Source organism: Lasioglossum baleicum, chromosome 9 (assembly GCF_051020765.1).
Source record: "Lasioglossum baleicum chromosome 9, iyLasBale1, whole genome shotgun sequence".
Lineage (NCBI taxonomy): Eukaryota > Metazoa > Arthropoda > Insecta > Hymenoptera > Halictidae > Lasioglossum > Lasioglossum baleicum.
Genome location: NC_134937.1, coordinates 15,920,084 through 15,935,305, shown reverse-complemented (window position 1 = coordinate 15,935,305; position 15,222 = coordinate 15,920,084). Strand labels below are relative to the sequence as shown.

The following is a 15,222-nucleotide window of genomic DNA, read 5'->3' as shown; positions in this document are numbered from 1 at the left end:
CATAAAATCCGCTGTCTAGTTATAACTTAAAATGAGATTCTAAATAGAGGTATTAAAATAAAATAAAATACCATGCGTCAACTGAGAGGAGCAATGGTTGAATTTTGCATATTTTAAGAGAAAAGTAAAGTGGTTTCGAGGAGACTTTGGAATCATCTAATAATTCCCGCGGCTAAATGGTTAAATGGCCGTGAAATATGGCGGCCAGAATAGAATGTCATCTTTTTGCAGCCTTGAATTTCCTTCTTTCTGCTATTACGAGGAAAATAAGCAAGAACGTCGACGGTGTGGCTTGATTGTCGCGAGAAAATGAGACCTCTTCAACTGTCCTGCAGTTAAAGAAACTGCCTCGAAACTGGAACGAGTCCATCGGCTATGGGGATGTGATTCGGAAAGTTGCGGATAATATTAATAATTTCGAAGTATTCGGCCGGCTACTATACTTTATGGGCCTCATAAAAAGACTTTCAACGGCGCGGCATTTACGGGCACGGTGGGTCCAGAGTAAACGGGGTTAATGATTAAGAATGGGCTTTTCTAGCAATGAGTCTTGAGTAAGTTACTGCCAGTGCTTTGCTGCTTTTAGACCTATTCTTTGTTTCTTGAGGATTCAGCTCGTTCCCGTTGACCACGATTTATTACTAATCAGCCTGTCGCGTCGTAAAACATAAACGAACTAATGAAAATAGAAAAGGGGTACAGAAAACATATTTCAACGTTGTGGACACTTTAAATAATTCTCACATTCATATCTCGCGAATCAAATTGAATGATAGCCGGCGTTCAATTAAAAACGAAATTGTAGCTCGACTGTAATAAAATGACATGAAATTGATAATAAAAAAGATTATTAAAAACGAGAGTACAGGTTCGATCAATTTACCGAGGATGAAAATGGAACAGCGAAGCCCGAGCATTTCCAATTCACGAGACTGTATAACTTCAACCCTGCAGACTAACATCGCAAGAATATTTTCATTGTCGAAAATATCAATTTACAAGAACGTCCGTAGTCTATTTATCATTATTTCTATTCGATAATAACAACAGTAAAGAGTTATAATTAGTCTGCGGATTTTATCAATTTATGACAAAAATAAGTAGGTATAATTCAAAACTGCAAAAAGATTAAAAGAGTTCAACAATGCCGATATGCTATTTTTAACATATAAAAATATATATAAAAAACACTTTTTAAAAACCACGCTTATATTAAATGCACTAAAAAGGAGAAAATAATACTTTTAGACATTAATGACTATAAATAAAAGCGTGGAGCTGTAAACTATATTGACGTAATCTTTGTGGGCGCTCCACGCTTTTATTTATAGTCACTAATGGGTAAAAAAATTATTTTCTCTTTTTTAGAAATGGAACTGAATGAACGGAAAACCACACTCAGCTCCTTCGGTGCGATGTGGTTCAGTGGGGTGGGGATGAGTCGGAGTGGGAACGCGTAGTGGAGTAGGGAGCGCTGGCGCGCGGAGTGGGGATCGCTGAACGTGATGACGTACTACCGAGTGTCGCGCGACGAGGTGTGACGGTTAATATTTAAATTTTTTGTCTCCTAGACGCACAGCTTTTCTAAAATTTGTTTTTTAATATTGCATTGTCATCCAGTTCTGAGCTATGTTTAAAGTTCCAAGTCTCTAGGTCATCGGGAAGTAGTTTAAAATTCGATTAGAAGATTTGGCGTATACAACAACAGCAACAGAAACAGAGCGACAGCTCGGCAAGCTAATATAAGCGTGGTCAAAATCTTTAATGAGAAAAATGAATATTTACTTAGCTCCTATAGCTTGCAACTGATGTATAACAATTTTATTTTGCAGAAAGATCCGCAGTCTAGTTATAATGATGTACTAAGGTACATATCGTAGACATCGATCGAAAGGATTAAATATATTTATTGTAATTTGAAGGATAGCCATATCGGACACAGCGATTGCGCGAATATCTATCAGAGACAGTACCAATAGATGAGCATTACACGACGAAATTTGTCCTGAAAGGACGATCGATGTAACGATTGTCTGTGTCTTTTTATTGCCGGTCATTTTTTATCAATCCACCATTATCTACGGGGCTGTTCAATTGAATTAATCGACTCGCAACGCGAGCGCGCCGATTTTTCATAGCAAAAAAAGCCTGCAGCACGGTTTCCATTTCCATTTGGCCGATACTTTGGTTCCCGGACGTCTCGACGTGAGCATCATGCATTATTGATCGAGTCCGGTATAAATGCCGGAAGTTGGCTGAACCGGCTGCAAGAAATTCATGCGCTCCACTCCCTTGAAGATGCGTCTCACTCGGTTTGACTGCTGTCTCCCTCTTCCTTCAAGTTTCATATACGCGAACGATCATGGGCGAGGATTCAACATGTTTAACCTCCAATTTGTATTAATCTTACGAGCATATTTTTCATCGCAATAAAAAGCGTCGCTCGTTTATCGTCAGACAATTTTATGTGTTATGGATTTTATGTATATTGCGATATTTATGTGTGGCAAAAATGAGCAGATTAAGTATACAGAAGCATCAGAAGTGTTTACGATATTTTGAGCAGGTTCAAATTATTAAGAAAAGAAATTAATTGTATTGAACATTATTTACACAAAATAAAAATGAAATTAATTTTGTTCATATATTATTTGGTGATTCATAAAAATGTTATCCTTGAACCTATTGTCAGACAAATGATAAAAATTGCAACAATCTGTGTTTTAAGGATGTTCTGGAGGTATATAAAAACGCATCAAAAGTTTTGAAAATTTGACAAGATATAATTCTTACTAAATTAATGCAATTATCAAAGTTTGTATTGAATTATAGCAACTTAAAGTTTGCACATTTTACGCACGTCTTCTTATGGAGAATTCATAAAATTCCACTTCAAACACTATTTAAACCTTGAAAAAACGCAACTAGAAACTCCAAAAAAAAAAATACACTGAAAAACAAAAATATACTCATGAATGGCCTTCATTGCCAATATATTGATGGACTTCGAATTTCTTGTACTTTTGTCTCCCATTGTACCTCGAGAACATCCTTAAAATGAGTTTGCTTTTATCAATTGATTTATAGAAGTGTCATCTTTGAAATTATTGAGCCAAACAAAAATGAAAAATTCTTTCTTGGACTCGCTGTTGCGCGAATTCCTCCTTATTCGTCCATTTAAGGGACTGAATTTTTCTGGCTGTACAATTCCCGCATCCGAACGCAATAAGAAGCTTATACGTCGCGAATGACAGATCTTTGTAAGCGATCACGCATCGTCGAAGTTACGAAACTACGAAGAGCCCAAGACTGATAGAGGAAAATGGGAGACTCGTCCGTTATCCTCGGCGAATCGGAAGAAATATCCTTCGCTGAAGCATGCAGCTAGGTTGCTGCGCGCATGATGGATGCGTCGGAGATTACGTTCTAAGAACGCAACGGTCTTTGCGTTACCTGCAACATGGTAAAATAATTGAAAGCGGAGAAGGTTGTTGTCCAGGTTGATGAAACCTGATGCAGTGGAAATTGATTGCTTGGGAAGTTGGAATGGAAACGGAATTTTCTTCACAGTTCGATGAAAATATACCATGGTAACCAATGAATGATTTACATTCATTCATTCATCCTCTTTTCATTCTATTTTGAAGACAGAGTGAAACCGAATCATGGTTTCAATAACATAAGTTAAAATGTATTAGCAAAGTTATTGCATTACTTATTGCTCCTGTTCGTTCAAATTTCACACACACTTACATTATCGATAAATATATTATTCAGCCTTTTCTTTCGTCGATTTTAAATTAAACGAAATTGTACCAATACTGTGTGAATAATGAAAAATCAATTTCAATGAATACGGAAAATTACAGGTCACTGCTATTTATCAAAGAAACTGTTTGCAAGTTCAATACCAAAAGCAGACAAGTCGTATGATTTACTTGGAACGAAATATGTAATTGTCTGATTTAAGGCACTTTGTTTATGTAAATGCCGTGTAAACACGCACTGCAGGGTACTGCAGCCTGCTTTATTTTTATCCTCTGATATATTAAATGGCAACAGTTAATTCCTTTTTCTTTTTCGGCCAATTCGAACGGAACGTGACGAAGGGAATGCGAAATAAAATGTTTCATTGCGATTCATAAATCGTGATACATCCGTTCCATGATTTGTAAAACTAACATCATATATTGGGATTAAGAGTGAGCAGAACAGCAGAAGAAAGAACGTGTACGACTTGTAATAACTGTGCATGCAAATACATTTTTTAAAATTAAATACGATATTCTCGCTAATTATCAAACGATGCAGTTGAGCGGATTGAAATGAAACATACATTTGTACGTCGGTATAAATTCTTCGGTTCGTAGAATTAATATAAAGATTAATTTACAAGACAAGAATAATGTGACTGTTGTTCATTACATGTACTATGTCAGCGTGTACATACCAGTGTTGCCAGATGAGGACTTGTCCTCACTCTACTGCCTTCCCCTTCTACGACGCTACTCCCCACGCTTCCGCCGTGGCTCGGTCATGTGACGTGTTTCGTCACTGTCGTACAAGTGTCCTGTACTGGCAGAGAGAGGGTAACTTTTTCCCTTCAATTCGTGCTTCCTCCCCTCATCTGGCGACACTGGTACACACCGATTTCTAAAAATTTAGAAATACGGATTAAAGTTAGTGAAAATCATTTCAATAAAAATGTTTAATCCAAAAGGTCAGAACTTGTATAAAGGCTGTATTAAAAAGCTAAACCCAAGCACACAATCAAATTGATAAGCTACATAATAAAATTATGAGAGAGGGCAACTTTTTCCCCTCAATTCGTGCTCCCTTCCCTCATCTGGCGACACTGGCGATTTCTAAAAATTTAGAAATACGGATTAAAGCTAGTGAAAATCATTTAAATAAAAATGTTTAATACAAAAGGGTCATTCCATGCCGAATCGATCACTTTTTGCAGGCACCATCGTCGATTTTGTTCTAAATAAAATATGTTGTAGTCCATGAGAAATTAGGGAGGGTTTAAGTCATCATTTTGCCGGTTTCGAATTTTTTTAGAAATGGCAGGCCTTCAAAGTTTTCAATTTTTGTCCATTTCGGCGAAAACGGGCCTCGCTTACGAATTTTAAGCGAATTTTAAGACTAAATAACACCTTTTTAATCATGACTTCATTTATAGATATTAGTTTTTATACGAATTTCATATGTTCTACAAAAAAGGTGTCGTTGCTCAATGGAAGCCACGAGAAGATGGTGGTTTTCTTCCCTCGGGGAGGGATAAGGAGAGTTTATGGTAAGAAATATGGATGGGATCATTGTGTGGGGTAGACTTAAGGATTATGGAAAAAAATATAAGAAAAACTATTTCATTACACTAAAAACAGAGCCATCATTATCGCACGAGCAAGTTTTGCATAGCAGTTCTTTATTCGATAATGGGGTAAAGCTATGAAAGCTTCTAGTGCTTCTAATTGGTAATGCTGTTGCAAAGCGAGCTTGTAAACAATCAGCATGTTTGTTATTGTAACCAAGAGTGGTTACTAATATTGTTCTCCAGGTATAAATAGGGTTATGTAGTCGTATAAAGTCTACTGGCATTTTCTTGAGACCAGGGATATAGATAACGGACCATAATATCCGTGCGCTCGACTCGTCTCTACCTGAAACGGAGGTACACGGCGTACTTTACCAGCTCATTGTGACGCCAATTTTAATGACACCATCTTTTTCAAAGGGTCATTTTAAAGGGGAAACTTCAAGGAACATAACCATATTTTTTTCAAAATTGAAATCACTCCGGCTCCTCATCGAAAAAAACGTAAAAAACAATTTGTTTCCATTTTTCGACATTATAAAGTTGATTTTCGAGGTTGAAAAAATTATTTTGTAATAGCCCAATTCTTCGCGGATGAAACAAAAAAAATGTAGCTCAATCGGACAAACAGTTCCCGAGATAAAAATTCGTAATCGAGGCCCGTTTTCGCCGAAATGGGCATAAATTGAAAACTTTGAAGGCCTGCCATGTCTAAAAAAATTCGAAACCGGCAAAATGATGACTTAAAGCCCCCCTAATTTCTCATGGACTACAACATATTTCATTTAGAACAAACTCGACGATGGTGCCTGCAGAAAGTGATCGATTCGGCATGGAATGACCCAAAACCAAGCACACAATAAAATTGATAAAATAAATAATAACATGATAACTATAATTTATCATGGTGTTTGGAAGTGTGCAAAACATTCCGGTGAACGTAGCATTAGCAAGGTCTCGGAATGAGGACACAGCATGATCATCGTCGAATTATCAGCGGCCGTGCGTCACGTGGACAACAACGGTGCGAAATGCACCGAACATTCAAAGATGGGACTTCACGAAGTGCAAATAACTTAACGCGCCGCGAAACTTCCGCGATACTACCGCGTTCCGGCTTGCTGGTTGCTATAATTTATTCGCGCCGCGCGTCGTAAATTTAAAGTCGCTGGAGATGAGTGCGCGGTACACATCGAATTTACGATAGCGCATTTACGAGCATGCCGGAACGCGTCCGTTTCAGTTTCCCCTTTATTACGGGACGCGAATTAAAATTGTGCGCGCGCGGGGAGTTCAATCACTTTATGCACGCCGGCCGTAATAACCGCGTTTTTTTCGGCGGGGACCCGCGACGCGTTGCGACGCGCAGAACGCCGCCAAAAGGCGTCCGCGAAATTTCATTAATCCTTGTCATAAAATCCAGATGAAAAAACCTGTGAACTTGTAATAAATTTCGTTATCGCAAACACGCGCACCTGCGGAACGTTGGTTTTCGGATGGGTAACGGGTGAATTTCAGAAATTCCTTCCACTTGCGTAAAAGGGAAATGATTTGTAAAATTGCAAACTGGAGAATGGCTCCTGTAAATTTTCGAACGCGCCGCATCGCCCCGTAGAAAACTGATATCTGTTATCGTTTCTAGCCTTTTGCCGAAAAAACGGCTTGCCTTTTGCCCAGCGGAACGCTCGATGCAGTTCTTAACCAGAAACAAAGATATTTTAATAAACACACTACTGTTGGTGATTCTTTCTGGTTCAGTCGAGAATATTGAAAATATTGGGCTGTGGCGTATGAAATGATTTTAGAAATGTTATAATGCGTTTTGATTGAGAAATAATATTACAGTTAGGGCTGGGCACGTTTGCCGCAGTTGGGGAAAAATTGCCCCTTCCAGAAAGCGCCATTGCCATGGAGAAAAGACATTCTTCGCCTGGTTGGTGGGGGAAGCAAACGTTGGAGGAGGAAGTAAGCGTTTGAGGGGCCTAGCACTGGGCTACAGGTTTATTGTGTATCACCTTAATCACAGCTGATCTTTAAGAACCTATATTTAATTGAAATGTATAATTTTATTTTTAAATCAATTTTAGTTCAACGTCAGTTAATCCGAGTGGAAACACAACACATAAGTCGGACATTTCATACGCAGCAATCTAATTTCATGTATGGTTCTACGCGATCTCTGAACTGTTCCTGGTGTTATAAATTTAATATGCCATCTTCGGCGAGTGTTCTCTCTTCCATCAAGAGGATATTTACTTTCCCACTTTTTAATTTCACTCTAAAACTCTCGACGTTATGAATTCTGTTCCGTTTTGATACTAAGAAAAGTTTCCGGAAACTTTATGCGAACGCGTGAGTTTACACAAAATTTTGTATATTTATTATTGAAAGAGTGGAGGGAGAGTTTTCTTGCTGTGCATGTAGTGGTGATCAAATCTCTGCAATTTTGTTTTCGACCCTACGAAGTTATTTTATCTTAAAAACTCAGCAATTTCATCGAACTAGTACCTATTCTTATCTCATTTAGAACATTTTATGAATGACTATTATTGGCTGTAGAATAAAAACTGTCTTTTAATATTATTTATACATCTCATTCATTTTTACCAAAAATTGTTAATATCGTTAAAGAAATTCTAGTACATTGCTCGAATGTCAATTCATATAAAAAAGTGTACGAAGTTTAAAATATGATCAATATCTTGCTTTTAAAAAATTCTCAGAGGTTGCCATTTTACTAAACGCCCTTAATCGTATTCCTACCGCTATACTATAAAAAATTCTAGTACATTGTTCGAATATTAATTTACAATTGTGCCAAGTGTGTAATTAAAATAATCAATACTTATCTTTCAAAAAATTCCCCCCGAATTGCCTTACAATCAGAGCTTGCGGGAACGCATAAAATTTTGCGGCTGGGTACTTTCGGTGGTTGTTTGATGAATGATCTCGCGTTTTCGGAACGGTAAACCTATCACGTGGGTGACGTCATCGCGTTACTTGTCGTCTTAGTTGGTTGATTTACAACAAAGTGTAACGCAAACTACACGCGTGTACACGTCCGACCGACCCGTTTGCTCCTGCCCGGCTAATGGCTACTTTCGGTCGCTATACGTCCAACAGCGAAAACGGAGGCGTCCTCCCGAACGCATTTTAGAGCACGGTTCGTTAAGGAATTACCTTAATAGCGGCCATTGAATTTAAATTAAACTTCCGACGAAAGTTGAAACGAATTCTTGAATTTTTAAGCTCTTTTTCGTGCCGCGCCGGGCGGAAAAGCAAAAAAAAAGGTGCTTCAAACCACCCTTCTAATTTCGGTAGGTTCACCTACGGGTTTCCGCTAAATTTCATTCAGTTCTTTGTGAATCAAATTTACTGCTGCGCGAGAAACTATTTTCGTAAAAAGGATTCCGAATTTGTTCGCCGAACTCCTGGCGAATCATCGGTCCTGAAATCTGAGCTCTAACGAATTGGAGGACTCTATTCCAATATGGGGGCATAGAACCTCCACCTTGGCGACAGAAAGAATAGATGAAATAAAAAATACTAAAATCATTTAAAGACATTGAAAACATTGTTGTATCATTTTCAAATCGTTAAGGATTTCCATGAATTTAATAAATTAAATGTGTCAATCGTTCTGGTATCTTGCAAATTAATGCAGACTAGTAATAACGTTGCTGCAGTACCTAATAGTTTCAATATCTACAGGGTGATCGTTAATTGGTACTAGAATCGAAAAGGGGATGATTCTGAAAATGTAGAATAAAATTTGCTCATATAAAGCGAGAAAATCGAGTTCGTAAATCTGCCAAGTTCACGAATATTTGTAATTAGAATCAGTAGATCATGAACAGCCACGTCAGATGGAATATAATTTTTAGACCTGCTTTATTTTTATATGTAGAATCGGCATCTTTTCGGTTTCACTATCATTTACCGATCACCCTGTATATTGTTGATACGAGTAGTTCCAAAGAGGTGCAGTTTCATAGGAAAGGAAAGTGGCGTATTCGAGTGAAATTTTGTCACTCTCTCCGTCGTCGTTCGTGCGTCCGCGTTGCTCTCGTTCCAGTCTGCCGCGCCGGTTGCGACGGGCCACTTTTGCGATTAAAGTTTTACTTTCGCGTCGGGCCAGTGTGTTCTTCTGACCGACAGCTTCTTAAGCAGGACCAAGAAAAGAGTACTTGAAATAATTTCCCCGGAGGTCGGTCGTATATAAGCGAGTACAGACCGCTCTTATTGCGGCAAATATACCTACCCGCCGCCAGCGGAACAGTTCTATTAAAAATGCGTGGAATAAATTAGATGAGTCGGACGGAATTGGTTATGCTGCATTGTGCAGTTCATTAACGAAGTTAACATCGCGCCTGCGTTAGCAGTCTCTCGTCTACGGGGTTGTTCAAAAGAAATGTTATGCTGATACGCGAAACGTATTGTCTTCACACTTTTATCAATTCTACCAACCAAATTCTCAATTATTGCCGTACGTTAAAAAGGAGCTCATCAATTTCCTTTTAAATAACAACCTGGAAAGGAGTTTGTTCGTTTACGTCTGAAGTCGTCGCAGCTGTTAGAAAATTTATTGTGCAATTTTGATTATTGTAGAATTAAATTGTGTATTTTCCAATAGGTACACATTTGCTGACTTCAGATTGCTGTTCACGAATTCAGTTTTTCTTATTAGTAGAGGAATGGACGAATTTAGTTTCTCATTTATTAAACCTAATTGTAGGCACGATTCTAACTGACGCCACTTTAACAGAAAATTAAACGTCATTTAGAAGATCGGGCCACGATCTTCTCAACCTGCTTTTCGTCTTTGGCAAACTGTGAAATTGGAACCGAAAGTTTTGACTTAATTGCCACTAAGTCCGTAGCCAATCGGTCGAGTAGATCTTGCGAACCATGGCAGCCAATTTAGAAAACATAGTTCCGAGAAAATTGTGTTTAAAGTTTCCCGTATTTAATACTCTGCTGGTGATCTACACTGAGCGCGCCGCCTCTTTCAAACCGCTATAACTTCGTCAATTTAGAGAATTTGTGAACACTGATTGAGTAATACATTTTGGAAACGTTGCCCCTTCAGAACATACAAACAAGATGACATTTTTGGAACAAAATAATTGTATCAACCCTTTATTTTTCATAAGTTCAAGGTAACCCCTTAGGTCAGAACATAGGGGTGCATCCGGATAGTTGGATAGAAGAAGTTATTATTTCATAAACGGTGGGGTTAAGGGAAGGGTTTCGCTCTGTGAATGCAAGGTAAGTTTACAAGTCGTGGTCCCGATGCCTCGTGACCGCACGCCGATCGATGTCCGGGGGCGAACGTGACTAAACCTTTTTTTCCCCCATCGAGCCGAGGGTGAGAAATGAGACGGCGGCATTAGCGTCCCTTCGCCGCTTCATAGTATGGGTTGCAGGTGCGAAAATTCCATTTCCTTCCGCCTGTCACACGGCTCGGCCACAATTTTCGTTTTTGGCGTACGTGCGCAGACCCTGCCTTTAAATGTTCCACGAACCATAGGCGGGAAGGGGTGTGGAGGCTGGATATCCCCGTTGGTCCCGGGTGTAAAACGTCCTCCGGAGCCCGTTCGCCACCCTTCTTTTGCTGGAGACGCGATCGGAAAACCTTACCGGCAACGTGCTCGAGATCAATGACGAATTTAGCCGACGCGTGTCAGCCCACACCGTGAAATATTTCCACCCGCTGCACCGCGAGGGTATCACTACAAAATGTTACTATTTCGATCAAATTCAAAGGAGCGCCGGGCACGTTACGTCGACCGTCGCTCGATGGAATTCTGATGACGGTTATGAGTATTCGTGCACCCGGATCGGTCGCGGTGCCAATTCTTGATTTATTGTCAAGGATATGGAGTATGGTGTTCCTTATTTTCCGTCTTTCGATTTTTTCTGGTCTCGCACCCCTAAATTGTGAGACTTCCGAAGCAGTCGGACAACGGGAACCCGTTCATATGCGTGAAAGTTAAAAAATTTTGATGATTTCATGTCATTTCAGAACATAAGTATCACCAAGATGAATAATGATAAGATTTATGTGTTACTTTTAAGAAGCATGCACAAAATTTCTGTGGAAGACAATTTTCGGCAAAATATTTGATAGGTATTTTTCTTTTCGGCCATCATCCATGTTGAAAGGGTGAAGACAGCCCTTAAAGTTATTGATTATCACAGATTCTGCCCAACTGTAAGGCTACCTACTTTAAATCAGAATAATTTTTTTATTAGTGAAGCAAGTTTTCAGTTCTTTTTTTAAGCGAGAGGAATTAATTTAGCAAAAAATTTTGTAGAAATTGCATTTGACCCGAATACGGAAAAATATAGTAGAAAATTGCGTTTCATAACTTTTTTACCGGAGCCTGCACTGGAAATTTAAAAAATGTGTTTTGTGGAGTCGGGGAGGTAGAATATATCTACCTATGTGCAAGTAGTATAAGGACCATTTTAGTAGGACTAGCAGTATTGAGAACGTATGGTATTCATGAAAGCAGACCTGCTATGATGAGATAAGTAGTATGAAGAACCTTTTAGTCAGACACGCGGTACCACTAGATGTGTTATCGAACAAGTACTATAGGAACCATGTAATGAGTAGACTACAAATATTTATGCATTTAGTAAAAGATTAGAAAATTCTAAGAATGTTATTGTGCTTTCAATGTACCAAAATTATTACGAGATGATATGAATGTTCATTTAACTCCTGCTTTCTGCAATCGTGTACTAGTACAACAAGTAGTGAAGGAACCGTTAGGTCAAACAAGCTAGTAGAAGATTTAGATTTAACACAGTCATTAATAATTGATTGTGAGAGCCACGAATTAATTTGACCACCTAATACGTCGCACACAAGCTACCAAAGATTGACATATCATCAAGAAAAGGAAAGTTCCACTTAATTGGTCAGGTATATTAGCCAAATAATGAAAAAAAGTGGTAGCCAAGTAACATTCCCTAGTTCAGTCTGTATCAGCTATTTATCAAGAGAATGGATTAGACGTTCCACCCCGAGACGGCTCAAAACGACTTCTTCGATACAAGGATCGCGCCAGGCTGTCGCTCCCGCGACCATGTCACTTCCAAAAAAATGCTCGATCCATCACGTAATGTCGCCGCACGCCAAGTGTCTGACTAATCACCTTCCTGCGCTACTCGCCCCTGATGTCTGCCCACGTATTGATTTACGCTCCTGACTCGCAACTTCTGGCGTCGCGTCGTTTTCGCATAACTATGGGGCAGTGAACGACGCTCTCGCATTGGTCACGTCGCGCCCGATGCGTCACGATGCACACGCAAGTCGCATAGCACGCGCGGCCTTGTCCGTGCACGGACGCCTTAAATCATGCAATCACGAATCATGCGTTGGAACGGCCGCTGTGCATTCGTTCCGGCGCCCTTTAACGCTCCGATGACCACTGACGCCACTGTGGCGTCCTGCGACGTTCCGCCACTTGTATCTAGCGACACTTGTATATTTTTCGTGTACCATAACATTCTAGGCTCTCTGCTATGAAACTCTTCGCTCTGTGGCTCGATTTGTAAATTCTTAAATTGTCTCCCCCAAAAATTTGGAAATATTTATTGGTCCACAGGAGTGCAAGTTTCATTTGTTTGTACAGTTACTTTGTTCTTGCCTCAAAATATTCCAAAATAAAATTTAGAAAAATGAGTTAAATTATAATAAAATTTTAATCGAAGGAGCAGACGTTACTAGAGAGATATTTTCGTTTTTACTTTTATGGATTCATATCTGGCAGAATTTTTTGCATGGTAAATAAGTTCGACCGATCTTGATTACCTATTGGACCAGACACATTTCGATTACGAATTGAAACGGAACCAAGATGACTAAAAGATGATCGAAGTTTCAACCACTTTTTAGACAGTCTATAACCGGAGACACTTCTTATATTTAATTTCGAAGAAAATTCCTGATAATGATATACGTAATGGATGGATTTCTAATGAAGTGAACCAGACGCATTCTGATGACCAATTAAAATAGATTCATAGCCTTATGGAATGAACCTAAACGAAGTCGATGAAAAAATTCTGAAGAGTGTATCACTTCTCAATAAAAATGTCTGACATTAAAACAACAATTGATGGTTTTATAGTGAAATGAGTCGGACCCATATTGGTTACAAATAGAACCAGGGATCCAAGTAGATGAAAGAATTCCAGAAGATTGTGTCACTTTGACAGTCCAAGTGGAGAGCAGAATTGGGCAAAAATTTAATCAACGATTGACGAATAAATTTCTACTTCAATCGTTAAGCGCAATTAACAATTAATCTCCTAGTTTAGTCGTTAATTTCGGTTAACTTAAATGTTTTTTTTCAATGATTTCTTTTCTTAATCAACGATTGACCATTAACTTCAGCAATCGATCAGTCTCCGATTTTCCGAAGATTTCTTTTTTAATCAACGATTAACTTCATCAATCGATTGAATCAATGATTGATTTTTCAATGATTACCTTTTTTAATCGTACATATTAATCAATCTTGATTAAAATTTAAATCGATTAATGTCCAACTCTGGTGGTGAGTCGTCTTAATGGTCTCGTACCCATCGACCATAATGCAGGGTCTCACACGAAGCCGTGAATTTATGAACGGGAAGCCCGCTTACCGGCGCCGCCTTAATTTCGAAATTGCTTGGCACGCACAACACGCTTTTCTATGAATACGCAGCGGATCCGCGCGTGCGGGGGTGCGGCTGGTAAACGGCACGTATCACAATTCAAGTCGCCGGTGTGATGCGATGCAGCATGCAATAACGCCGGGGACGCGTAACGTTATCGCGCGAAATAAATTGCTCCCCTGTTACCACGGAAAAAGTCGTTTAAACAGTCCCCCGGAGCACGTGCTCCGTCTCGCTTTGTAATTAATATTCGGTTAATCTGCGTGCCTTCTATCGACTGCGTCGCATTTGAATAACAGCGCCTCTATTGTGTCGAGATTTCACTCGGCGTCTGCGATTCTGTCGTTGCACTTTGCTACTTGCACTAATTAACTGGATGCTAAACGAAATTAAAATTGGTTTAGGAATGTTTGCTGATCATACAGTGTGATCTTTTTAATTTAAAATCTTTGTGTAGACTTTGATAGCATAGATCACACTATTTTATAGTTACACACTAATGCCACCCTCTAATCATAATTAACGTATTTAGTTCTGCTCTCTGAAGATCACAAATTTTTAAAAATGTGAAATAAATTATTTGATCACTAGACTGCGTATTTTTATGCAAAATAAAAATTCTCTACGTCAATTGCGAGATACTGGTACCAGATGATTATTTGTTTTTGCCTTTAACAGTTTTAGTAAGTTGGTAATAATTCATTGTTTGTATTAAATGTATTTGTATTAAATTGTTTAAGTGCATAAAATCCGCGTTATATCGGTCACTATACTGTCTCATAAAGCTTAGTTCGGCAAATCGCTGTACGTTCGTAATCGTTAACTATTATTGTGTCAAGCATTGTTAATGCACAGCAGATTGCAGAGTTTAATACTGTAATGAACAAAAGTTTAAGGACCCTCTAAAAAAGACGGTAACTATTTTAATATTGTACTATACGATTTGAACTTTTTTGGAAAGCTAGAACAATTAGTTTACTACAGGGTGAGAAAAGAAATTTTTTAAAAAATTGTAATTCATCGGAATTGTTGAAAAAATACTGAAAGTTGCATTTTCAACTCTTTTATGGGGGCCTATATGGGAAATTTTTTATTAAACATATTCTGAAAATTTCGTTCTTCTTCAAACGTTTAAAGATGGTAAAAATTGCAGGTTTTCACGATTTACGGCTTCTAACTGCAATAAATCTAAGGATTCTTACGTCTTTCAATGCCTGTCGAATCAACCG

The 15,222-nt window shown here is 38.6% G+C and overlaps 1 long non-coding RNA gene across 1 annotated transcript in view; it reads right to left on the bottom strand.

Annotated features, from left to right (window-relative positions):
* LOC143211887 (uncharacterized) overlaps positions 1-15,222 on the bottom strand; it is an 81,226-nt gene continuing 66,004 nt past the window's right edge. The window contains exons 5-6 of the long non-coding RNA XR_013009561.1: positions 4,451-4,653; positions 1-3,453 (exon numbers count right to left, since the gene is read on the bottom strand). This is a non-coding gene — a long non-coding RNA (uncharacterized LOC143211887). The remainder of the gene's footprint in view (positions 3,454-4,450; positions 4,654-15,222) is intronic.